The sequence below is a fragment of the Manis javanica genome, chromosome 12 (assembly GCF_040802235.1).
Source record: "Manis javanica isolate MJ-LG chromosome 12, MJ_LKY, whole genome shotgun sequence".
Classification (NCBI taxonomy): Eukaryota; Metazoa; Chordata; class Mammalia; order Pholidota; family Manidae; genus Manis; species Manis javanica.
This window is the reverse complement of record NC_133167.1, coordinates 62,131,517-62,156,018: the sequence shown is the minus strand read 5'-3', so window position 1 is coordinate 62,156,018 and position 24,502 is coordinate 62,131,517. Positions and strand designations below refer to the sequence as shown.

General features: G+C 41.1%; 1 protein-coding gene across 7 annotated transcripts in view; it reads left to right on the top strand.

Annotated features, from left to right (window-relative positions):
• METAP1D (methionyl aminopeptidase type 1D, mitochondrial) overlaps positions 1-24,502 on the top strand; it is a 102,822-nt gene that overhangs the window by 10,005 nt on the left and 68,315 nt on the right. For 4 of the 7 annotated variants that reach the window (XM_037022945.2, XM_073218698.1, XM_037022946.2 and 1 more), the window contains exon 2: positions 21,406-21,536. The exons of the other annotated variants lie outside the window; for them this stretch is intronic. The gene's annotated coding sequence lies outside the window, so the exon portion shown is untranslated. The remainder of the gene's footprint in view (positions 1-21,405; positions 21,537-24,502) is intronic. 7 annotated transcript variants of the gene reach the window in all.

Here is a 24,502-nt window from a genome sequence, read left to right as displayed (position 1 = left end):
AGTAGGCCCAACAGGTCTGGAGGGGAGTCTCTCAGGGGGACCTGCCTCTCACAAGACTCTGTCACAGGGGGATGACCTTCCCCAGCAGGGCACTCTACCTTCCAATGACCTCTCTTACCGCAAACTGAGCAGGGTTTAGTCGGCTTATTTGTCAGGTTGGGGCATCTGTGGCCTTCTTGGCCACACCAGAAGCAAGATCCTGGAGGCTCACAAGCTCCAGACCAGTCTTTGGTGTGATGAGACCCCTGTTCTGCCAGTTGTACGGCCTCCATGAAGGCTCGAATCCGGGATACTATCCTCCTCTCATGTTCTTCATCACGGGTATTAAAGACTTTAAAGGCCATGGTTACCAGGTCACAGAGTGGAGTCTGGCGCCCCTCCTCTGCCTTTTTAAACTTATGTCTTATGTCTGGGGCGGACTGGGTAATAAAATGAGTAGCCAACACCGTGGACCCCAATGATGAGTTGGGGTTGAGGTGGGTATGTATATAGAGAGAGCCTCAGTGAGCCGGTTAAGAAAACAGGCTGGACTCTCATCAGGTCTCTGAGTAATCTCTCTCAGCTTATCATAATTAATGGCCTTTTGAGCTATCTTATTCATACCTGCCAGTAAATACTAGAGCATACAGTCCCACTGACTTCTCCCATCTTGGGTATTATAGTCCCACTGGGGGTCCGTGAGAGGAACCACCTCCATTCCAGTTGGCTTGGCCTGATCCATGTATGTGCCTCGTTTGCACAATGTTGGGTGGTGGAGGTAACACGGTCATATTCTTCAGAGGTAAGGGTGGAGGTTAGGATAATATGTATATCATGCCAGGTACGTTCGTAGGCCTGAGCTAGGTAGTCAAACTCTTTGGTATAAACTGTGGGGTTAGAGGAAAAAGAGCCCAGGCATTTCTCAATCTGGGATAAGTCTCCTAGGGAAAAAGGGGCATGAACCCGGACAACCCCTTCTGCTCCCACAACATCTTGGAGAGGGGCTATTAGTTGGGTCTTTGGGGCGGCTGCTGGGCATTGGATCTGGTGACCAGAGGGCTAGACCAACTGGGTGCTAAGGGTGGCATGGGCACATAAGACGGTGGTGGGGTGGGAACAGGAAGTGATGGACAAGATGGCGGCAACACCAGAAGCAGATACAAACAGGGAATGGCAGGTGTGGGGAGGGGTGTAGGGTCGGGAGAGAAAAGAGGTGGGTCTGTGCTGGGAAGAGTCTTGTCCATGGCTTCCAGAACCAGAGGGCAGGAGGAACCTGTTCCAGTGGGGAAAGAGGGTGGTGAAGCCGGAAGGAGAGGGGGAGGGAGTGGCCTGGACACCTGAAGAGGAGAGGAGCAGTAAGATGGTGTGGCAGAGAACAAAGGACCTAAAGATAGCAGCAACACGGGGTGAGGAAAAAGGACCTAAAGATGGTGGTGGCAAGAGGGGGAGGGGATCGCGGGCTGAGGGAGGCAGGCAACCGAGGTCCTCTGGTGGATCTGAAAAGGAGGAAGGACTGGGCAGAGTAAGAGGCTGACAATCCTTAACTGGAGATTGGGCCAGGAGAACCTGGGTCATTGAATACTTAATGTAATGGTCAGGGCGGGAGCAAAATGTCCAAAAGGCCTGGACATATGGGACTTCAGACCACTTCCCAGTTCAGTGACAGAAGTTAGGTCGGTGAGGAGGCTAAAATCAAAAGTTCCCTCCAGAGGCCAGTGAGATTGATTGTCCAGAGGATACTGGGGCCAAGTCTGAGAACAGAGTCAGACCAGTTTCCATTTACGGATCTCCTCCACTTTATCTAGGGTCACCAGATTGAATATGAGACACTGTAGAGGGGTCTGAGCCTTCGATTTAGAGGACTGGTTCCCCATGTCTGTTACCCATTTCCCAGAGCCCCTAAACTGGCGAGCCCAGTGTCCCGAACTCACTCAGGTTAGGAGGAGACAGGGAAGTATCATACTCTTCCTCGGAGATCTGGGAGCCTGGATGAGGATGTCTCCTCTATCTCAGGACCAGGATAGGCTTAATGCCTGGAGAACTGGACGTAACTACGATTTTGAAGTTGACCAAATCAGGTGGAGACAGGACTGGGGAAACAGACTGGAGGAAAGGAGGGACTCACTGAATAGCCATCTGAGGTGCTGAGAGTAGGCGGAGGTTCCAGATTCGGGAAGGAGGGGTGGTAGCTACTGGTGGCTGGCCGGAGCCCTGCACCTTATTGTCTTCCTGGGTTTCAGCACCAGATGTAAGGTAAAATCGAGCTGAAATGACCAGGTGAGGAGGTAACAAAGGAGCCAAAAGTTTAATAGGGTACAATCCTGGGCAATGTTCACCGGTCTGGTTAGTCACAGGCCGGAGAAGTTGCATCCAGCAGGGCAGGCAGTGAGTTTATAAAGAAGTTAGGGGGAGGGAGAGCATAGGTCTACAGTGGCGCGAGGATTGACTAGCCTAAGGCACGTGTCATTGGCCTTTACAGTGACAAAGGACTAGAAAGTTATTACTCCTTTTCCAGGTTTGGAGGGGGCAGCAGCTGGGGATTTTGGCACCTCATCAGGTGGGAATCTGTTGGTCTCTTTCCCTTACTAGGCCGGGGTTGGGGGATTTGCTGCCCCCTTTCCTTATTTGATGAGGGCTGAGCTTGTCTGACGTGCTTACCCCTCCCTCCAGTGCCTCCAGCTTTACAGTATTTTTATTATCCAAAGAGGTAACTTTTCAATTTTTTTACTGTATTAAAAAAATACAAAAGGCACTGAATGTATGGATGGGACTGACCTGGGGGTGGGGAATGTGTTTTTTTATGCATACTCTGCACAAAGCAAAATGTCTGTATAATTTATAGTATAGGAAAGGAAATCTTCAAGATTTCCGTGATCAAAGAATGATAAATGGGAATTATTTATATATACTCATTATTGTAAGCTGCACATATTGTTACTAGTGTTTTAGTATTCTTACTTTTTTTTATTTTAACAAATGTCAAAAATTTTTACAAGTGCTTCTGCTCATTTGTGACCCTAAGGCTATTTAATTTTCTTACCATAGTTGTTTTTCAAAAATTTAATCACCAGGTAAGGGAAAGGCTCTTGTACATCATGAATTAAGTTCTTTAAACATTTGTAAACTATCTTTCACAGCTTCTATAGGAAAATCCTCAGTTTCACCAATCAGCTTTGAATTAAATTTGGGATGCAGTCTGTGTGTGATTTGGAAAATGCTAATGTTAATGAATAATTTCCTGTGACTTCAAGCCTATTTATTTTGATAGCTGGAGAATGAAAATGCATTTTTGCTATATGATATTTTTTTTAACAAATGCCTTTCAACTCTATTATAACTCTATTTCAACTCTTTATCCCCCAGACACTTCTCCCCCCACAAGCTGAATTAGTTTGAAGATACCTTGTAATTTCCTCTGTAGGTATTTCATTACATGTCTCTAAAGGACAGGGAGCTTTTTTCATTTTCTTCATATTGTCTACTTTCCAGTTTTAGAGTTTCCATTCTGTACTTTTCTTATAGTTTCCATTTCTATAAGAAATACGTATTTCCCAGCTATTCATTCATTATGTCCATGTTTTCCTTTAACCTATTTATAATAGCTGTTTTAAAGTTCTTATCTGTTAATTATGTCATCTGTGTGATCTTAGAGTCTATTTTTATGTTTTATTTTTTATTTCCTGATTGTGGGCCACATTTTTCTGCTTCTTCATATGTTACCTAATATAATATATGTGACATGAATAATACCTTGTGGAGACTACATTGTTTTCCTTTAAATTATGTTGAATTTTGTTCTGACAGGCAGCTAAATTACTGGCAAATCTTTTTGCTCCTGTCAGGCCTGGTTTTAGTCTTTGTTAGGGTGGATCTAATTGTTTTGGACTTAGTCCTAGAGTGTGGCCCTTAGTAGAGTGCAGAGATTGGCAAACATTTGCTGTAAAGGGCCAGATAGTAAATGTCTTATGCTGTTGTGGCCCTGTGGTTTCTTTTGCAACTACTCGCCTCTGCCAGTCTAGTGAAGAAGCAGTGTAGACAGTATGTAAATAAATGAGCAGAGCTGTGTTCCAGTAAAATTTTATTTACAAAAACAGTGAGCCAGATTTGGCCCACAGGTCTTAATTTAGTCACCCTTGCTCTGCTAGTGCATAGATGTTATTCCTAAGGCATGGTCTTTCTGAGGTCCCAACTGAATGCTTGTAGGACTCAGTGAGGTCTGTCTAACTCTGGTTGAGCTGGGACTCCCACTTCTCTCAGCTCCAGAACCTCTGGAATCTCTCTCCAGCCCTCAGGCTATAGAAGGCACTGTCTGGTTGACCTTGTGCCTCTTTTCCAGTCCCCTGCCACACAAAAAGCAGCTGTAGCACCTCTGCTCTCTGCCTCCCTAACCAAGCAGCAAGGCTCTGTGCTTGACTCAGGCTCCACCTCCGCATGTCAAAGTTGTGATGATTTCCCCAAGAACACTGGGGCCAATCTGGGCTTCCCTTGTGTATTTGTTTACCCTCAAGTTTCACTGTCCTGTGCTGTTCAACATTCAATTCAAAAAAATTTAGCTCCTTCACCTTTTGTCTAGTTATCTAGTTGTTTAAGGCAAGAGGGAATTCTAGTACCAGTAGAGAATGTCAATTTTTTTAATCTATAGGTTTATTTCCCACTTTTTTTCTTCAAATTTATTTGTTGAAGCATTGGTTACTCTGTCGGCACTGTGAAGCTTTCCACATTCTGGATTGCACTGATTGTTTACCCAGTGGGATCATTTAAAATGTCTTTCTGTAAACTGGCAGTTAGAGTCAAGGGCTGACTTGATTTAGGTTAGACATTTTGGTTTTTATTTTTTGCAAGAATACTTAAGAGGGTTTTGCTTTTGGTAGTACTAGTGACCATTGATGATCATTACTTGACTCCATTAACTCATTAGGAGTTTACAAAATGGGAATATTTTAATTCAATCATTCTTTCTTCATTCACTAACTAGCAAGTGTCTACAGAGAGAAACTTACTCAAGTATTTGGTTACCCTGATAGACCTCATCCTGGAAAGGAAAGTTAAATGCTAGACTTGTTCTCTTTATCATTTTTTAAATAACAAGTTTCTCCTCCAGAAGTGAACAATGAATTGTTTAGAATAATGTGGATTTATTTTTATTTTTTATTTTGCTAACATTAATATACAATCACATGAGCAACATTGTGGTTACTATATACACCTTCCTTGCAATATCAAGTCCCCACCACGTACCCCGTTACAGTCACTGTCCATCAGCATAGTAAGATGCTATAGAGTCACTACTTGTCTTCTCTGTGCTGTACTGCCTTCCCGGTGCCCACCCCCTATGTTAGGTGTGCTAATCGTAATGCCCCTTAATCCCCTTATCCCTCCCTTCCCACCCACTCTCCCCAGTCCCTTTCCCTTTGGGTTCTGTGAGTCTGCTCCTGTTTTCTTCCTTCAGTTTTTGCTTTGTTTTTATGCTCCACAGATGACTGAACTCACTTGATACTTGTCTTTCTCTGCCTGGCTTATTTCACTGAGCATAATACCTTCTGTCTCCATCCATGTTGTTGCAAATGGTAGGATTTGTTTTCTTCTTATGGCTGAATAATATTCCATTGTGTATATGTACCACATCTTCTTTGTCCATTCATCTACTGATGGACACTTAGGTTGCTTCCATTTCTTGGCTATTATAAATAGTGCTGTGATAAACATAGGGGTGCATATGTCTTCTTGAAACTGGGATCCTGCATTCTTAGGGTAAATTCCTAAGAGTGGAATTCCTGGGTCAAATGATATTTCCATTTTTAGATTTGTGAGGAACCTCCATACTGCTTTCCACAATGGTTGAACTGATATAAATTCCCACCAGCAGTGTGGGAGGGTTCCACTTTATCTGCATCCTTCCCAGCATCTGTTGTTGCCTGTCTTTTGGATGTTGGCCATTCTAACTCATGTGAGGTGATATCTCATTGTGGTTTTACTGTGCATTTTTCTGACAATTAGTGCTGTGGAGCATCTTTTCATGTGCCTGTTGGTCATTTGAATTTCTTCTTTGGCTATTTGATGTCTTTTCTGGTTCCATATGAATTTTAGAACTATTTGCTCTAGTTCATTGAAGAATGCTGTTTCTATTTTGATAGGGATTGCATTGAATCTGTACATTGCTTTGGGCAGGATGGCCATTTTGACAATATTAATTCTTCCTATCCATGAGCATGGGATGTGTTTCCATTTATTGGTATCTTCAATTTCTCTCATGAGTGTCTTATAGTTTTCAAAGTATAGGATTTTCACTTCCTTGGTCAGGTTTATTCCCAGGTATTTTATTCTTTTTGATGCAATTCTGAATGGAATGGTTTTCCTGATTTCTCTTTCTGCTAATTCATCGTTAGTGCATAGGAATGCGACACATTTCTGTGTATTAATTTTGTATCCCGCAACTTTACTGAATTCAGATATTCTAGTAGTTTTGAGGTGGATTCTTAAAGGTTCTTTATGTACAATATCATGTCATCTGCAAACGGTGACAGTTTAACTTCTTCCATGCCAATCTGGATGCCTCTTATTTCTTTGTGTTGTCTGATTGCCATGGCGAGGACCTCCAGTACTATGTTGAATAAAAGTGGGGATAGTGGGCCTCCTTATCTTATTCACAATCTTAGAGGAAAAGCTTTCAGCATCTAGCTGTTAAGTTTGATGTTGGCTGTGGGTTTTTCATATATGGCCTTTATTACGTTGAGGTACTCACCCTCTGTACCCATTTTGTTGAGTGCTTTTATCATGATGAATGGATGTTGAATTTTGTCGAATGCTTTTTCAGCATCTATTGAGATGACCATGTGATGTCTCCTTCTCTTTGTTGATGTCGCGTACTGTGTTGATGGATTTTTGAATATTATGCCATCCTTGCATCCCTGGAATAAATCCCACTTGATCATGATGGATGATCTTTTTGATATTTTTTTTTGTTATCATTAATCTACAATTACATGAAGAACATTATGTTCACTAGGCTCCCCCCTTCACCAAGTCCCCCCCACATACCCCTTCACAGTCATTGTCCATCAGCATGGTAAGGTGCTCTAAAATCACTGCTTGTCTTCTCTGTGTTGCACAGCCCTCCCCGTGCCCCCCACACACTATACAGGCTAATAGTAATGCCCCCAATCTTTTTCCCCACCCTTATCCCTCCCTTCCCACCCACCCTCCCTTTTACCTTTGTTAACTATTAGTCCATTCTTGGGTTCTGTGATTCTGCTGCTGTTCTGTTCCTTCAGTTTTCCTTTGTTCTTATACTCTACATATGAGTGAAATCATTTGATACTTGTCTTTCTCCGCCTGGCTTATCTCACTGTACATAATACCCTTTAGCTCCATCCGTGTTGTTGCAAATGGTAGGATCTGTTTTTTTCTTATGGCTGAGTAATATTCCACTATGTATATGTACCAGATCTTCTTTATCCATTCATCTACTGATGGACATTTAGGTTCCTCTCATATCTTGGCTATTGTAAATAGTGCAGTGATAAATATAGGGGTGCATCTGTCTTTTTCAAACTGGAGTGCCGCATTCTTAGGGTAAATTCACAGAAGTGGAATTCCTGGGTCAAATCTATTTCTATTTTAAGCATTTTGAGGAACCTCCATACTGCTTTCCACAATGGGTGAACTAATTCACATTCTCACCAGCAGTGTAGGAGGGTTCCCCTTTCTCCACAACCTCACCAACATTTGTTGTTTTTTGTCTTTTCGATGATGGCAATCCTTACTGGTGTGAGGTGATATCTCATTGTTGTTTTAATTTGCATTTCTCTGATGACAAGCGATGTGGAGCATCTTTTCATGTCTCTGTTGGCCTTCTGAATTTCTTCTTTAGAGAACTGTCTATTCAGTTCCTCTGCCGATTTTTTAATTGGATTATTCACTTTTTGTTAGTTGAGGTGTGTGAGCTCTTTATATATTTTGGATGTCAACCCTTTATCAGATATGTCATTTATGAATATATTCTCCCATACTGTATTTGCCTGATTTTGGTATTATAGTGATGTTGGCTTCATAGAATGAGTTTGGGAGTACTCCCTCCTCTTCTATTTTTTTGGAAAACTTTAAGGAGAATGGGTATTATATCTTCTCTGTATGTCTGATAAAATTCCAAGGTAAATCCATCTGGCCCGGGGAATTTGTTCTTGTGTAGTATTTTGATTGCGGATTCAATTTCTTTGCTGGTAATTTGTCTGTTTAGATTTTCTGTTTCTTCCTTGGTCAGTCTTTGAAGGTTGTATTTTTCTAGGAAGTTGTCCATTTCTTCTAGGTTTTCCAGCTTGTTAGCATATAGGTTTTCATAGTATTCTCTACTAATTCTTTGTATTTCTATGTGGTCCATCATGATTTTTCCTTTCTCGTTTTTGATTCTGTTGATGTGTGTTGATTCTATTTTTCTCTTAATACCTCTGGCTAGAGCCTTATCTATTTTGTTTATTTTCTCAAGGAACCAGCTCTTGGTTTCATTGATTTTTTCTATTGTTTTATTCTTCTCAATTTTATTTATTTCTTCACTGATCTTTATTATGTCCCTCCTTCTGCTGACTTTGGGCCTCATTTGTTCTTCTTTTTCCAATTTCGTTAAATGTGATGTTAGACTATTCTTTTGGAATTGATCCTCCTTGTTTAAATATGCCTGGCTTGCTATATACTTTCCTCTTAAGACTGCTTTTGCTGTGTCCCACAGAATTTGGGGCTTTGTGTTCTTGTGTCTTTTGTTTCCATGTATTGCTTGAAATCTATTTTAATTTGGTCATTGATCCATTGATTATTTAGGAGCATGTTGTTAAGCCTCCATATTTTTGCGAGCCTTTTTACTTTCTTTGTACAATTTATTTCTACTTTTATACCTTTGTGGTCTGAAAAGTTGTTTGGTAGAATTTCAATCTGTTTGAATTTACTGAGGCTCTTTTTGTCACCTTGTATGTTGTCTATTCTGGAGAATGTTCCATGTGCAGTTGAGAAGAATGTGTATCCTGTTGCTTTTGGATGTAGAGTTCTATAGATGTCTATTAGGTCCACTGTTCTAGTGTGTTGTGCAGTGCCTCTGTGTCCTTATTTTCTGTCTGGTGGATCTGTCCTGTGGAGTGAGTGGTGTGTTGAAGTCTCTTAAAATGAGACTTCACATATGCTGGTGCTCCTGTGTTGGGTGCATATATATTTAGAATGGTTATATCCCCTTGTTTGTCTGACCCCTTTATCATTTTGTAATGTCCTTCTTTATCTCTTGTTACTTTCTTCGTTTTGAAGTCTATTTTGTCTGATTCAAGTACTGCAACACCTGCTTTTTTCTCCCTGTTGTTCGCATGAAATATATTTTTCCATCCCTGGACTTTTAGTCTGTGCATGTCTTTGGGTTTGAGGTGAGTCTCTTGTAAGCAGCATATAAATGAGTGCTACCTTTTTATCCATTCTATTTCTCTGTGTCTTTGGATTGGTGTATTCAGTCCACTTATATTTAGGGTGATTATTGAAAGATATGTACTTATTGCCATTGCAGGCTTTCGATTCGTGGTTACCAAAGGTTCAAGGTTCACTACTTCAGTCTCTTCCTGTATAACTTAACTACCTTATTGAGTTATTATTATAAACACTGTATGATGATTCTTTATTTCTCTCCCTTATTCCTCATCCTCCATTCTTTATATGTTCAGTGTTTTATTCTGTGCTCTTTTGTGTTTCCTTTGAGTGCTTTTGTGGGTAGTTGATTTTATTTTTTGCCTTTAGTTAGTATTTGGTTGGTCTGCTTTCTTTTCTCTGGTGACATCTATTTAGCCTTAGGAGTGCTGCCATTTGGAGCAGTCCCTCTAAAATACCCTGTAGAGGTAGTTTATGGGAGACAAATTCCTTCAACTTTTGCTTGTCTGGGAATTGTTTAATCCCTCCTTCATATTTAAATGATAATCATGCTGGATATAGTATTCTTGGTTCAAGCCCTTCTGTTTCATTGCATTAAATATATCATGCCATTCTCTTCTGGCCTGTAAGGTTTCCGTTGAGAAGTCTGATGGTAGCCTGATGGGTTTTCCTTTGTAGGTGACCTTTTTCCTCTCTCTTGCTGCCTTTAAAATTCTGTCCTTGTCCTTGATCTTTGCCATTTTAGTTATTATGTGTCTTGGTGTTGTCCTCTTTGGGTCCCTTTTGTTGGGATTTCTGTGTACTTCTGTGGTCTGAGTGACTATTACCTCCCAGTTTCGGGGAAGTTTTCAGCAATTATTTCTTCAAAGACACTTTCTATCCCTTTTTCTCTCTTCTTCTTCTTCTGGTACCCCTTTAATGTGGATATTGTTCCTTTTAGATTGGTCACACAGTTGTCTTAATATTGTTTCATTCCTGGAGATCCTTTTATCTCTCTCTGTGTCAGCTTCTATGTGTTCCTGTTCTCTGGTTTCTTTTCCATCAATGGCCTCTTGCATCTCATCCATTCTGCTTTTAAATCCTTCCAGAGCTTGTTTTCTTTGGTCTCCCTCCCTACTTTTTCCATTAGCTCATGTGTTTTCCTTTTGCAGCTCCATCAGCATGGTTATGACTTTTATTTTGAATTATTTTTCAGGGAGATTGGTTAGGTCTCTCTCTCCAAGCTCCTTCTCTGTGGTTGTCTCTGTAATTTTGGTCTGGATCAAATTCTTGTGCCTTTTCATGGCGATAGAGGTAGTTGTGTGGGGCTGGCACATGTGTTAGCTGGGAGAACATCCTTTCTTGCTAGTTTGTGGCCTTCCTCTCCTGGGAGAATGGTGACCCCTAGCGGCTTGTGCTGGGCAGCTATGTGCAGATGGGATCTCTGATTCTTGCCCGGCCTCTGTGGAGTAAGCTCCGCGGTTGCTGTGGGCATGGCTGCTTTCAGGCTGCTCCTTCGCTATGGCGTAGTCACGTCAGAGAGGGATGTGGCACGAGGCTGTTTATAGCCATGAGGGGCCTCAGTGCTGCACTGCCATCCAGGGTGTTAGGGCACCCGGAGTTCCCTGGAATTCCCAGCTGCTCTGCTGAGTGTGCCGGGATGCTTCCATCCACCTGTGGGGTCCCTGTCCCTTCAAGACTTTCAAAAAGCACTCTCTTTTCTTTGTCCCAGGGGTGCTGGCTGCAGGGACCCACTTGCGGGTTTTCCTGTCCCATTTCCCTTGTATCCTGCACTCCTGTGTGTCTGCGCTCCTGGTGCGGTTGGCTAGGTCTGGGTGTTTAGCAGTCCTGGGCTCCCTCTCCCTCCCTGCTCTGAGTCCTCTCCTCCCACTGGGAGCTGGGGTGAGGGGTGCTTGTGTCCCCTGGGGCCACGGCTTGTATTTTACCCCCTTCATGACGCACGGGGTTCTCGCAAGTGTAGATGTAGCCTGGGTGTTGTCCTGTATCTTCTGGTCTCTATTTTAGGAATAGTTGTATTTGTTGTATTTTCAAAAATACGTACTGTTTTGTGAGGAGATTTCTGCTGCTCTATTCATGCCGCCATCTTGGCTCCTCCAATCTCTGTTAGGTAGTTTTTTGATTACCAATTCAATTTCATTGCTGTTACTTAGTCTATTCAGATTTTGTGTTTCTTCCTGGGTCAGCCTTGGAAGGTTATATTTTTCCAGAAAGTTGTCCATTTCTTCTAGGTTATCCAGTTTGCTAGAATATAGTATTTCATCATATTCTGTCATAATTCTTTGTATTTCCGTGGTGTCTGTAGTGATTTTTCCATTCTCATTTCTGATTCTGTTTATATGTGTAGACTCTCTTTTTTCTTGGTAAGTCTGGCTAGGGATTTATCTATTTTGTTTGTTGTCTTGAAGAACCAGCTCCTGGTTTCATTGATTCCTTCTATTGTTTTATTCTTCTTGATTTTATTTATTTCTGCTGTAATCTTTAGTATGTCCTTCCTTTTACTGACTTTGGGCCTCATTTGTTCTTCTTTCTCTAATTTTGTTAATTTTGAGTTTAGAATGTTCATTTGGGATTGTTCTCTTTCCTGAGGTAGGCCTGTATTTCAATATTCTTCCCTCTTAGCATGGCCTTTGCTGGGTCCCACAGATTTGTGGTGTTGAATTATTGTTGTCATTTGTGTCCATATATTACTTGATCTCTGTTTTTATTAGGTCATTGATCCATTCATTATTTAGGAGCATGTTATTAAGCCTCCATGTGTTTGTGCGTTTTTTCATTTTCTTTGTGTAATTTATTTCTAGTTTCATACCTTTGTGATCTGAGAAGCTGCTTGGTGCAATTTCAGTCTTTTTAAATTTACTGAGGTTCTTTTTGTGGCCTAGTATATGATCTGTTCTTGAAAATGTTCCATGTGCACTTTAGAAGAATGTGTATCCTGTTGCTTTGGATGGAGTGTTCTGTAGATGTCTGTTAGGTCCATCTGTTCTAATACATTGTTCAGTGCGTCTGTTTCCTTACTTGTTTTCTGTCTGTTTGATCTGTCCTTTGGACTAAGTGGTGTGTTGAAGTCTCCTAAATTGAATGCATTGCATTATATTTTCCCCTTTAATTCTGTTAATATTTGTTTCACATATGTAGGTGATCCTGTGTTGGGTGCATAGATATTTATAGTAGTTATGTCCTCTAGGCAGACTGACCCCTTCATCATTATTTAATGTACTTCTTTGTCTCTTGTTACTGTCTTTGTTTTGAAGTCTATTTTGTCTGATACAAGTACTGCAACACCTGGCTTTTTTTCTCCTATTAGTGCATGAAATATCTTTTTCCATCCATTCACTTTTAGTCTGTGTATGTCTTTGCATTTAAAGTGAGTCTCTTGTAGGCAGCATATAGATGGGTCTTGTTTTTTCATCCATTCAGTGACTCTATGTGTTTTGATTCATGCATTCAGACCATTTACATTTAGGGCGATTATCAATAGTTATGTACTTATAGCCATTGCAGGCTTTAGATTTATGATTACCAACGGTTCAAGGTTTACTTCCTTACTCTCTAAGAGTCTAACTTAACTCACTTAATATGTTGTTGCAAACACAATCTAAAGGTTCTTTTCTTTTTCTCCTCCTTTTTCTTCCTCTTCCATTCTTTATATATTAGGTATCACATTCTGTACTCTTTGTCTATCTCTTGATTTACTTTGGGGATAGTTGATTTAATTTTGCATTTGCTTAGTAATTAGCTGTTCTGCTTTCTTTACTGTGGATTTATTACCTCTGGTGACAGCTATTAAACCTTAGGAACACTTCCATCTATAGCAGTCCCTCCAAAATGCACTGTAGAGATGGTTTGTGGGAGGTAAATCTCTCAGCTTTTGGTAATCTGGAAATTGTTTAATCCCTCCTTCAAATTTAAATGATAATCTTTCCAGATAAAGTAATCTTTGTTCCAGGCCCTCCTGCTTCATTTGATTAAATACATCATGCCACTCCATTTTGGCCTGTAAGGTTTCTGCTGACAAGTCTGATAATAGCCTATGAGCTTTCCCTTGTATGTGATCTTATTTCTCTCTCTGGCTGCTTTTAATAGTCTGTCTTTATCCTTGATCTTTGCCATTTTAATTACTATATGTCTTCATGTTGTCTTCCTTGGGTCCCTTGTGTTGGGAGATCTGTGCATCTCCATGGCCTGAGAGACTATCTCCTTCCCCAGATTGGGGAATTTTTCAGCAATTACCTTCTCAAAGACACTTTCTATCCCTTTCTCTCTCTCTTCTTCTTCTGGTATACCTATAATGAGAATATTGTTCCATTTGGATTGGTCACACAGTTCTCTCAATATTCTATCATTCTTAGAGATCCTTTTTTCTCTCTGTGCCTCAGCTTCTTTGTGTTCCCCTTCTCTGGTTTCTATTTCATTTATCATCTCCTCCACCATATCCAATCTGCTTTTAATACCCTCCATTGTGCTCTTCAATGATTAGATCTCCAACCAGAATTAATTCCTGAGTTCCTGAATATCTTTCTGTACCTCCATTGGTGTGTTAATGATTTTTATTTTGAGCTTCCTTTCAGGAAGAGACATGAGGTCCATGTCCTCTTTCTCAGGAGTTATAATAATTATACTCTGAACCAGGTTCATTTTGCATTTCGTATTTATATATGGACCTTCTAGTGTCCAGAAGCTCTACTCTCTGGAGCTGCTCAGCCCCTTAAGAAATGTCAGGGGTCACAGGGGAGTGGTATTGGTGCCTGGGTGGAGGAAAGAGCTGTTTCCTCCTTCCTGGCCACTATGCCTGTCCCACTGCCTGAACCAGTGGGCTGAGCACACAGGTAGAAGCCTCTATGCTTTTTGTTTATCTTTGCTGTTGACAGATCTTCCCTCTGGCTGGCCAAACCCCAGGGTAGGGTTTGCCAGTTTGTGAGCCAGGTGGGGCTGGCTGGGAGAAAGGCGCAGTAGGCTGCCTATCACGGAGGTGGCCCTTGGAGCAGTGTAGCAAGCCAGAGAGCTGGAGCAGCTGGATATCATGAAAGCTCCCAACCTGCTGGGCAGAGTGTACCCAGACAATTTTGTCTACCTGTCCTTTCTCCTGAGCAGTAAGCTCTGTGCAGTCCTTGCCCCTTTAGCAGCCCTCTTGCTAAGGGCTTCCTTGTTAGGAAGTCTCTCAGACTGCCTGTGTTTCTTTTGTCCCAGAGCAGCCAGATAAGGATCCATGCTTTCCACAAGCAGCTGGAATCTCAGTCTCTCCAGGAATTCTGCCTGTCTTAACTTTTCAACCCCATAATCATGAGTATCATGAAAGCACCGTGAAATGTAGGTTTGTGCTCCCAGAGCAGATCTCCAGAGTTAGGTATTCACCAGTCCCAGGCCTCCACTCCCTCCCCGGTCCATTTCTCTTCCTCCAGCTGGTGAGCTGGGGTGAGGGAAGGGCTTGGGTCCCACCAGGCCACAGCTTTGGTATGTTACCCTGTTCTGTGAGCTCTGCTCTTTTCTCCAGGTGTATGCAGTCTGGCACAATCCTCTTTCCTGTTGCTCTTTCATGATTAGTTGTATTAATTATATTTTCATATTATATGCAATTTTAGGAGGAATACTCTGTTTCACCTCTGACACCGCCTTCTTTAATCCTCTGTTTCTGTGGATTTATTTTTAATTCTGTATCTACTTCTTTAATTTTTTTTCTATTTAAGTGTAGTTAACATACAATATTATATTGGTTTAATATATATGACAGTGATTCAGTAATTATCTACATTATGAAATGGTCACCCCAACTAGTGTAGTTACTGTTGACATAGAAAGATCTTACAGAATTATTGACTATATTTTCTATGCTCTGCTTTTATCCTCATGTCTAACTTATATTATGATTGAGATTTTGTGCTTCTTTATCCCCTTTACCTATTTTACCTACTTGCCCCAAACCCTCCACTATGGTAACCACCAGTCACTTCTCAGTATCTCTGAGTCTGTTGCTGTTTTGTTTTGTTTTTAGATTCCACATGTAAGTGACATCATATGGTATTTGCTTTCTGCTGTGTGGCTTATTTCACTTAGCCTAGTATCCTCTGGGTCCATCCATGTTCTTGCAAGTGGCAGGATTTCTTTCTTTTTTTTATGGCTGAATAATTTACCATTGTGTATATGTACCACTTCTACTGATGGATACTTAGGTTGCTTCCATGTCTTGGCTATTACAGATAGTGCAGCAACAAACATAGGGATGCATGTGTCTTTTTGAATCAGGAGTCTTGTTTTCTTTGGGTAAATTCCAAGGAATGGAATTTACTGGATTGCACTGTATTTCTATTTTTAGTTTTTTAAGGACCCTCCATACTGCTTTCCACAGTGGCTACACCAATTTACATTCCCACTAATAGTGTAGGAGGCTTCCCTTTTCTCCACATCCTCACTAGCACTTATTATTTCTTGTTTTTAGGACAGTGACCATTCTGCTTGGTGTGAGGTGATATTTCATTGAGGTTTTGATTTCCATTTCTCTTATGACTAGTGATGTGGAGCATCTTTACATGTACCTTTTGGCCATCTGTAGGTCTTCTTTGGGAATATGTCATCTATTCAGGTCCTCTGCCCATTTTTTAATTGGCATTTTTCTTGTTTTGGTGTTGAATGCTATGAGTTCTTTATATAGTTTGAATATTAGCCCTTTATAGATTATATCATTTGCAGATACAGTCTCCCATACTATAGGTTCCCTTTTCATTTTCTTTATGGGGTCCTTTGCTGTACAGAAGCTTTTTGGTTTGATGTAGTCCCACTTGTATATTTTTGCTTTTGTTTCCCTTGCCTGGGGAGAAGTATCCAGAAAAAAAATTATTCATGCTGATTTTCAGGATATTCTTGCTTCTTTAATTTTCTGAACGTATATGAAAGGATCGTGTATCATTGAAATATAATCCGAAGACAGTATTGCAAAATTCAAGTTGGAAAAGGAAAAACTACTGACAGAAGTAGCTTTTTAAGAAATGAATTTAGGGCACTCATACTATAATTTAATGGTAGAGTGTGAGATTACAAGGTAAGAAAAGATTGAACATCCTCCAGAGCTTGTTGCAAGCTTAGTCTCATAGTATTAGTCATTTACATTACAGCAAGAGGCTAGGTTTTGAATCTGGTGAAATATCAGATCTTGTGCTTAGAACAAATATGCTTCTTAGTATCCAAAGGGTAATTGTATATAAGGTGAAAAGTAACTGGATAAAGATCTGATTTTGGATCCTATCTTAACTTATTATCACATGAATTTTAAAAAGTAACTTAATTTTACATTTGACTTTGCTTTGAACCTAAAACTGGTCTAAAAAATTAAGTCTATTAAAAAAATAGCCCTTCTGAATTTCACTTTCTTCATCTGCTAAAAAAACAAAGGAGAGGGTATAAAGTTTCTAAATCAAATGTAAATTAAGTCGAGGAACCTGTGAAACACAGAGCATAAGATATTGTCCCTTTCCTTTTAGCAGATGTTTTCCATTGGTTGAAGCAATCACAAGGCAGCACAAGTTCAGGGAAGGGGGCAGAGTCCTTCTTGACAGGATAAGTGTCAATGAATTTTGACAACCTAAGGCTGTTTTTTGAATGCAGTGGGGAAGGGGAGAATGAATTTCCCAAATACATGCAAAATTCTGTTTATGTGAGCACTTTCCTGAAGGAAAATTTGCGTGACTTTCATTAATTTCTTAAAGTAAGATGTGAAATGTCCCTGAGAATATAAAAATTCTTTGATATTCTCCCCATCAAGGGGTGAGGTCTGCTTTCCTTCCCCTTGAATCTAGACTGTCTTGTGACTGCTTTCACCGAAAGAGAATGGGGTGGGATGATGCTGGATGACTTCAAGTCTGTCATAAAAGGGGGTACAGCTTCTGCCTTGTTCACTGGAACAGTTATACTTACAAGGCTGAGCTGTTTTGTAAGAAACCTGATCACCCTGGGGCTGCCATGCTGTGAGGACACCACACCAATCACCTGGACAGACTGCTTAAAGGTGGTCCAGTCCAGAGACCTAGTTTCCGAGAACACACATTGCAGGCGAAAGAGGTAAGCAGATGGTACGAGAGGATCATCCAGCAGAGGCTGAGGAGGCTTCAGCTTCACAGAGGAGGAGAAGACTGGGTTGAGTCCTCCTGTGCCAGCGGGGCCTGGTCAGATAAAGGAGTCTCAAGACGGGGCCTCTTGTCCAAAGGCAGATGATAAGAAGTAGGGGATTGGGAAATAGAAGAAATAACTGAGAAGAGACAATAGAAGGATTGTTCAGCAGTGTTGACACCAAGTAAAATTAGAGACAGTGTGTTTGTAGTGGCCCTATTTATTGCCACTGTGTGATTTTCTCCAAATGGGCATCATCCTGTGTGTGTAAAAGAGTAAAGGTAGATAGTAGGATTGAGTGGAATTTTCTAGATGGATGCACTGGAAGGACCAGAGAGTAAGAGAAGTCAGGTGTTAGCCAGAGAGGGATTGAATTAATGAATTCTAGAGTCTAGCCTAGGCCAGAGCTTCCTAAGGACATGGGCCTTGTACATTTTATTTGTTTCTGGGCCCATTATTATTACAATGAATGATCTAGAGTGAGACAGGAAGCAAAGAGGCTCATAGTTTGAAGAGAAAAGGAGATGTCCAAAATGAGAATTTCAAGCAAGGTCAAAGAACAGGGATAGTGAGAATGAAAAGTGAGAGAACTGGGAGGTCTGGGGGTAGTAGTCTGGAGTTTCATGATGGAGGTGACTTCTGAACTGGGTCAAATATTTAGTTTAATTGGAGAAAGAAGCTAACACATAACAATGCAAAACAGTATACTAGTGCTCTGGGCATAAGAGGGAGGAAAGGTAATTTGGGGCTGGAGTGATCACTTTGCAGAAGAGGTAAGAGTTGAACTGGGCCTTGAAGAATGAGTAGGGTTGTCAGCAAAGACATGGGAGTGGGTTTGGGGGGAAGGTATTTTTAGGGGATAGGGCAGGGCAGTGGTAGGAAAACTATGTGGTTACTGGAAAAGTCAGGACATGTTTGGAGAGTTCTGGAATGGAGGGTTTGGCTGGAGCTGAGAGTTTGTGAAGGAGAATCATAGGAGATGAGAACTGATAATACAGGTTAGGGCCAGGTTGTGCAGAACCTTGAAGGCCAGCACAGTGTCATAGACCAGCGTGTGAATGTCAGAAGCCTGGAACTCTGGGGACTATCTTAGAGGCTGGCCACCAACGTCTCTTAGCACAATGCATGACATATAATAAGCCTTTAATTACTATCCGTAGTGGTAATATTAAGATAGTATAGAAATGTATAAAGAAGAAAGTCTTACACCATTTAGATAGAGTACAAATTTCTAAAATGATTTTTTTTCCCCCTAAGGAAGACTACTAGTAGTACAATCACAAATTTTTAAACCTTTCTACAACATTCACAAGTAAAAGTTTACTAATTACTGAAGTATTAACTTAGGACAATTAACTTTGGAGATCCTTTTATCTCTCAGATTTGGAGTCTATTTATCATACTCTTGTTTATCCTTTTATTAAGCATTGTGGTTATTCTGAATTTGGAGCATCACCTACTCTCTGTCTCTGTCATCCATAAGATTATCATTTTCATATAAGATCACATAGAAATAGGTCAGGGATGAAAAGAACATCCTCACCAAACTCTGCCAACTAGCTGATAGCTGAAAACCAGTTCTTGTAGGAACTGATATTTCAAAAGACTGCTCCCTTCTGTGCCTCTCCTATCATTTCTACCCTATTTTATTCTCTGTGACTAGCAGCTGTTCAGCGCAGTGCTGAGCACAGGAGCACTACAATCAGAAAAGTGAGTGAGAGACACAACAGTAGACTGGGGGAGAGGGAGGTGCTGTTCCCTGGTGATAGAGTGGGAAAGTGGGAGATGACACAAGCAACTAGATAGCAGTGTGGTGGCTGGTTGGGAAGCATCTGAAAAATGATCAGTTACCTAGATTTAAAAAAAGGAAGAGGAAAGCCTTCAAGCATCTCACCAGTCACCTTTCAGTAGAGCCCTCTAATTCAGGGGACAAGGAGATAGGGCATATTCAAGAAAATTCATAGCTGCTGAGCAGTCTTGTAAAGTTGGCTTCAGTTTAGGTGGATTGGTACATTGTGCTAGCTTCTTTTATAGGGGCCAGAATCATTTTATAATACTGTTTGCTACTTTAATGTTATTGCTTTAATCATTTGACTACCACCAGTTCCTTCAGGCAATAGGAAGTGATTGAAGATTTAATGAGATTCATATTGCTTATTCTTAAATGTTGATGACTTCCTGCATGCATATTAATCATTCCTGACCTTGATCTTAAATTCCTTCCCAGTACAAATTCTCATCAGGTGTTACCTTACTAGTGCCTCAGTGTTCATCAGATACCTAGATTGTTTCCAAAAGTACATTAACTCTCACTTGTGTGTGTCAGATTTTTCAGTACCCTTGTCTGATTTGTCTTGCAGTTCTTACTATGACTGTAAATCTGGAAAATTTAGGGGGAGGAAAATGAGCAGTAAAACTCTTAACAGGGTATTTAGCCTAGTTTAAAAGACTGTTCTGTTCAGCAGACCTTGAACATGCCTTAATTGGTTGTCTAGGTCAGTATGTCCAACTGGCAACTCTCAGACTCCATTCAGGCCACAGAATGTTTCTGGGAGGCTTATGTGTGCATTCCGGCTGTCGAGCAGCAGGATTCCTTGGCCACTGTCCCCTGCTTTGCGGCCCCATCCTTTAGTTCAGGCCCACCCCCTCCTGTCAGGGGGGCGTGGGAAACCCTGGCTGGCCACCTGGTCTCCTCATGCCCAGCATCCATGCATCTGCATCCCATCCTTACCCCAATTATCCCCTTAGCCCCCTTGGCAGATTTCCTGACCAACAGTCCCAAAACTAGGACCTAGGGGGCAGGAGTTGTCGAAGTGTGTGGGAGGGAAGGTGAGAGGGCCAAGGAGCCCTAGGGAAGATGAAAGTGAGAGTGAAGGGGTGTGGGAGGGAGAGGGGGAAAGGTTCACACCAGTTGGAAGAGAAAATGAATATGTAAGAATTTGAAGATGAGGAGGTTTGTGTATGCAGAAGCAGAAGTGAGTGGGAAGAAGTAGGGAAAGAGGAGAAGGAGATTTCCTATGGTGATGCCAGTCACCAAGATAAACAAAAGAGGTAAATTTGTGTGTGAAAGAGGCCACATGCAGGAGAATGAGCAGAGAAAACAGGGAGAGCAAAACAACAGCTCTGCTTGGCAGAATACGACCATGCTCATCCTTGGGAAATGCGGTCTGACAGGGCATTTCTTTCAGATTTGTGAATATATTTATAACCAAAGAAGAGTATTACTATAAAAAAGTTCAACCAAAAATAGATACACCCTTAGAAGACTTTATTAAATTGAGGTTATTTAGGATGTCTCAAAAGTGTAGTTGATTCAGAAGGTACAGCCTGCTTGCTGGCATGTTGTTTTAAATGTGGCTTGTCAAGAAGTTGGACAGTAACGATTCTGATGACTTAAGTACTTAACATTTTTAAAAAACAAAAATGGGTAATTTTCATATGTAAGTAGAAGTTTTTCATCTTTTTAAATAAAGTAATCTATTAATATTCAACTGAATAGGTGGGAAGATAATCCATTTGTATAGAAGGTTTTTCGTATTTAATGATCAAAATCTTTATCTCTTAAAAACCGCTTAAAAAAATAGCCAAAACGTTTCATACCTTTTAACTCAATTATTTACTTCCACCTCTTGAAATCTAAATTCAGAAAATGAGAGATGCAAAGATTTAATTTCAAGGATGTCTATTATAGTGCTTATATTTGTAAAGAACTGGAAACACCCTAAATATCCAATACAATAAAGGAATGATTAAGTAAATTATGATATATCTGTAAGATGGGGTAACTCTCAGGGGAAAATACGTTCCCAGCCTGGGGGAAATAAACCTTTGAAGCCGAAATTAGTCAAAGGGAGAAAATTGGGAGAAACCCATTTATTACTTACAAGCAGTCATCTACTCCTGCTCACCTGTGTCTTTTGCGACCCAATTGCCCAGGCTCCACCAAACCTCTCCAGTCCAGGTACCCACTCGCTGTCTACTCACCTTGTAATCACCTATTGATATGGAAATGAACTACTCTCCACCCCTTGGAAACGCCTATTGATATGGAGATGGACTAAGGCCAGGTGAGAGATTCTGGAAATAATGCAATTTTACCCACAGATGGAAGAGACTGGGATTTGGTCGTTAAACTACTTCCTGTAGTTCATCTCCACACTGCAGTCAAGGTGTTGTCAGACAGCTGCATCAGGGGAGGTCTCTGCCTGTGCACTAGGTGAAACCTCAATCTGTACGCACGAGGATTCTTGACTCTGAAAAAGAATTCTCGAGCAGGTCAAAGAGTGTAGGTAGGTAAAGAATTCATTAAAGCGAGAGTAGCAGGGAATGGCAGCTGCCTTGTGGGCAGCAGAGAACAAGGAAGAGCAGAAGGAGGAAAGGGAAGCTTATTGAACTCCTGCTCAGCATATGGCAAATACCTTGCCAACTTCTAAAACCAGGGTCACCCGATATCCAGTATCCACCTACATCTTCATGGCATGGGAATTAAGCCCCTACTAACCCCAGGATCTGGGGGAGCCACAGGGCACTGAATGGAGTGAGAATATGTTCTGAGAACTTCCCAAAGGCAAAGAAAGGAGATTTTCAGGCAGGCTGCTAAAGAGCATGATTGCACAACTGCAGTCTTGTCTGGGTCATCCAGGTGATGGGAACTTGGAAACTGAAAGCGGAGATCTCAGTAGCCCCTCCCTACTCATTTAAAGTAGGACAGAGAGAGTGAAGACTTGTGCTTAAGTCTGGAAAATAGAATGAAATAGCAGGGTAAAAAAGATGCTTACCACTGGAAGAGTGCAGAGACAAAACACAGCAGGTTGAACTGTGAGAAGCATTTATTTAAGGCAAAAACTACACATTTGAAAAAAGGGGAGTGTGGGCAACCTCAGAGAGGAGGTGTGCTCAAAAGCTTAGGATTCTGTATTTTAAGGCTTTCAAGAATGGGGCAGAGGGCTGGGCAGAGTGGAGCAGGGGCTGCTGGTGGCAGGGGTGGAGGGGGGTTGTTGGGCATAGGCTTGACATGTAGTCTCATGAGTCTCCAGTGAGAGACATTATGTCACTATAGTCCTCTAGATATTTTGTAAGATAAATTTAACACAGAATTTATTGATCCTGTTCTTCTCCAAGATAGTGGTTACACTCAAGCAGTGGGGACAGAGCAGTTTAGGACTGCTTGCTCTGCCTTAAGGTAGGTTGTTGGCTGATTACCAAAGAATATGTCAGAAATCTAACTGCCTAACTCCCTGGTTTTTAAAATGGAATCTTAGCCTTAAGATGGAGTCCCTCCTGTTCTTCCAATACTGTTTATATCTTGGCATTTTTCATCATAGACAGGAAGTTAACCATGTTGAGTGCTTGTCCCATGTCCCTGCCCTGCCTCAAAGTAGCCTCTTAAAGAGCATGGTGGATCATTTCACTCCCCCTTAAGACCTTTCCTGGGATTCCCATTGAGCTACCATGAAAATCCTGACTTCCAAGGACCACTAGCCTTGACTTATCAATCCCTCTGCTCCTGCCTACTGCCTCTTTTCAGTCCTCTATTCCATAAGCATTTCCTCCTCAGGACCTTTTCACACAGTTCCTCATCAGGATCTTTGCACATAGTTCCTCATCTGGCATGCAGATTCCCAGCCCTACTCCATGCCTACTGACAAGGAATCCCTATGTTCCAGTAGTTTATTGTCTAGAGGGGAAAAAAAGATAAACTGACTAACTCACAGTCACAGTACTGCACTAGAAGTGTGATCTGCATGCTGTTGGAACCAAGAGGTGGTGCACATAAGTTAAAGTATATTTGAGCTAAATTCTAAGGGATGGGCAGGAATGTATTACTAGATGAAGATCATTGATGGCATATGCATTTCACGCAGAGCATATTCTTGGTAAAATCTATAGGTGCTATGGCTTCAGGGAAGAGTACTCATCAGAAGATTAGAGATGTAGGTTGAGAGTCAAAATGTGAAGAGCTTTGTGTTCTAAAATAAGGACTTTAAATTTTATCTTAAAAACTGGGGGAAAACATTAAAGACTTGAGCATAAGAAAAGTTATCATATTTCAATTTTAGATATATCTAGAGAAGATATTGATGGGTGGGTGGGGCTAGGGGAAGATTTAGAGGCAGGGAGATAAAGGAAAAGGCTAACTAGTACAGAAGTGGACAAGTGATGTGGGCCTGACTGGAAATGCCCCCAGGAGGCACTATCTTTTAGTGGCTGTGTGTGGGCTGAGGAAGATGGAAAAGTCTAGGAATTATTTATCTCCTTTTCTCTTCCCTCCAGGACTCTGGCCTAGGATCCTGGGTAAATGCTGGAGTTATTAACAAAAGGGAAAAGGGGAGGAACAGGCTTTTCAGTCAAAGATGATAAGCTCCAATTTGGACATATTGACATTACAGTTGCACTCAAAGTGTTATTATTCAGACCAGCATTATTAACATCACCTGGAAGCTCATTAGAAATACAAGTTTGGGGCATTGGGTAGAGCTCAACTATCTTTCAACCAGCCCTCCCAGTGATTTTAATGCAAAATGAAGTTTGGAACCACTAGGATAGCCTAATCTCCAGCTCCAAAGGATAGTTAGCTTTGATGAATGGATTAGATAGATAGATAGATAGATACATACATACATACATACATACATACAAAAATACATACACAGGTAAGTCACACCAGAGCTGAGTCACCAGTCCTCACATAGTCTTGTGCTGCCACCTCTGTACTACATGGAAGTGTTCTCTTAAGTTAGCCTCTTATTTCAGATAAAAGAAAGATTTCTAACACAATTTATTTTATTTGTTGTATCTTAATATAACAAATTATCCTTCAAAGCCTTACTGCAATTCATTATTAGAGTCATTAAATTCTCATAAATTTGTCAATAGCTATGAAGACAAGTTGATCACCTTTGTTATCTGTGGCATGAAAGTTCTTATTTCCCGGATGCACATATGTTCTAATAACATTTTTTTACTTTTCTACTTTCTTATCTTAGTCATCACAGTAGATCATCTGCCTCCATTCTTAAGACACAGACCCAAG